Source organism: Octopus bimaculoides, chromosome 13, assembly GCF_001194135.2.
Source record: "Octopus bimaculoides isolate UCB-OBI-ISO-001 chromosome 13, ASM119413v2, whole genome shotgun sequence".
NCBI lineage: Eukaryota > Metazoa > Mollusca > Cephalopoda > Octopoda > Octopodidae > Octopus > Octopus bimaculoides.
In genome coordinates this window covers 28,434,751-28,437,822 of record NC_068993.1, presented here as the reverse complement: position 1 = coordinate 28,437,822, position 3,072 = coordinate 28,434,751, and positions in this window count along the sequence as shown.

Here is a 3,072-nt window from a genome sequence, read left to right as displayed (position 1 = left end):
ATATATATATATATATATATATAAATTTGAGTTATTTCCCTTAGTACGTGTAAGCATTCTGGGCCCAAAGATTGTTGCACTTCGTAAATTTTTGACGTGAACGTTTGCACAGATCAGCATAGTATGAAATTGACCTCAGTATTTGGGAGGTTCTTTATTACATCGACTTCTACGAGATGAAAGGCAGCAATTTGAATTCAGGTTATTTGACCCAAATACCGCAAAGGATTTTGTCCAACTGAATGAGTACCCAACGTAGAGACAATATTATACAGATATATGCTCCTTGAATATTCAAATTCACTCTAGAAAGTTGGTCTAATTTATACTACATCAACTATTTAGAGTCATACACTAAATCTTTGAATATTCCTGAATGTTTTCACTTGTCTGTTTACAGATTGTGTTTGACGAGTATATAGTAAATGATATTTTTCTTAGCTTGAAAGTTTCGTCAATAGTATAGAGCGAAAGAAGCTTGTTGCCATTGCGGATAATTTATCAAGCGCTTATTGTCATAAAAAAATTAGTAGGTGCTGAACTCTGAATTTAAAATGAAATATCAGCTATTTATTGCAGTCAGTTATTGTTATGTCTAAGCCGTAGTCCTAAATTGGTTTCAGTAAACGGATTCCAATATATGTTGAGGTTTTGCAAAGGAAGTATTCAATTTTCATTTCTTTGTTTAGTTCCAGGTCAGACCTGATCGAGCAGAAGTATGGATGTTAGCTATTCCTCCACTTGCAACAGTCATTTCCTCCCTCTCTCTTTATGCCTCTCTTTGACTCTATTTATACCCCTGTAGTATTTGCACCAGTCGTTTCCTCCCTCTCTCTTTGACTCTATTTATATCTCTGTAGTAGCGTTTTACTTTACTTCTCTCTCCCTGTCAATAACATCTTTCTTCGTTTCTTTCTTTCTTTCTTCCTTTCTTTCCTTCTTTCTCTCTCATTGTTATTAGCTCTCTCTATTATCAGCAATTTTCTCTTAATCTCTCTCTTTTTTCCTAATTGTCATCATCCTCACTTCTCATATGGATGGTTCCTTACAATGAATCTATCTTCTCTCCAGACGTTGCTTCTATAATATTTATTAACTGTTTCTTTATCTCTTTACATACTTTTGCTTACCTGAAAAATCTATCTTCTCCCGACATAATATTTATTAATTGTCTTTTCTAATCCAAATTCTCGGTCAATTCTGTCCCTCCCGGTCACTCTGCTCTAACGAAGGACTTTTTCAGCTATTTATTAAATCCTTCATTAAGTTTGATTAAGAAATATTTATTTTCCCTAATCCAAAACATTTCTGTTGTATTTTCTTTATTAGTTTCTCTCTCTCTCTCCCTCCCTTACACACACATGCCAATTATCTCTCACCTTCTCTCTCTCTCTCCCTCCCTTACACACATGCCAGTTATCTCACTTTCTTTCTTTCTCTCTCCCCTTTTCTCACACACAGCAACATTACACACACACACACACACCGCTCTCTCATACTAACAAAAGAACTTCACATACACACCACACTTTCTGTCTCGCATACTCACTATAAAAAGATCGCCTCTATTTCTTTTGAAGTTGGCATGTTTGTGTGTGTGTAATGTTGCTGTGTGTGTAAGGGAGGGAGAGAGAGAGAAAGTCAGAGATAACTAGCATGTGTGTGTGAGGGAGGGAGAGAGAGAAGGTGAGAGAAACCTTCCATTTTATTATAACAGTAAATAATAAATGAAAGTTAACAAACTAATTTAGTAAATAATTTCTCGACTTCATTTTCTTCAACCTGTTGATGATTTTTGCAACTATGAAACTGTTATTTAGCAGTGAAAAAGAGCAAACTTTATTTATTTTCAACATACATGTACGTTTCAGCGTCTTGGCGGTGTATAATTCATCACGGCATTTACGCAGCCTGATTTAAGATTTATGTATAGTGATAATACTTATAGTTAAGTTATAAGTGACGGGTTTATCACCATAGATTTCTATTCAATAAACATCAATATTTATTTATTCCAAGTCGAAAGCATATAAATAAAGTAATCTCAGCCCGTTGTAAAAGTGGTAAAAATACCGCTTAATAAAAACTAGATAAAACACCCGTATAGAAGTGGTAATTCACCGTTATAGATGTAATTCTTAATTTCCTTAAGTTATCTCCCCCTCATTCACATAGCCCTGTTATTTCTCCAACTAACGGCAAAATTTTAATTACCACATTTTCCGGCATCAAAGACGCTACTTTTTTCCCTAAAATAAGTCTCGAAAATCTACCATGCATCCTGAAGGCCAAAGATTGGGTAGCCGTAACGTAAATTGGAGCAAATCCTGTCATTGTTTCGTGGATCTCCGGAAGCCAGGGGATTCAACACCAGTGACCTCCCTTGGCAAACATTCTGGAATGTTCCAAGAATAGCAGATTTATGTCCCTTTTAGTAATGCCACTATGGCATAGAACGTTTTAGCCAATATATCGGACAGAGAAATCTGTTTTTCCTCTCTTCTTCACTGAACTTCGACCTGCACTTATCGTAGTTGTGGAGAGCAGCTAAGTTCATCCACGCGTGGCCTAAGCCAAAGAAATTACTTCCTGCAGCAACCGTGTGTGGCAGGCCTTTTATACTACATGACATATGTACGAATCAATCCTACATTACTAGCCAACTAATTGTGGTACTAAATTCTTCCTTACATTTTCTATCACATTCCCTTCCACACAGAGCATGACAAGGCTAAACTGTATGTAACTTTTCACATTCATGTACAGCTTCACATGAAGCATTTTGAGAAAGACTTCCGCCCGACTCCTCCCATTTTCTCCCAAATTTGTTTATTTAAATTTTTTTTTTTTTTTTTTTCCCCAAAACCCCCGTTTTCGGATACGGAGGTTCCGGAAATTTGCCAAAAATCGGCATTGTTAAATTCCCCCCACCCACAAAAAAATCTTCAATTTTGACTTTTTTCCCCAACAACCCTAACCCTAACCGTAACTACAGAAATGCTTTGAAATTTTTGTCTGAATCAATGTCCGTATTTTTCCATATATTTAGAAAAAAAAATTCATAAAAAGAAA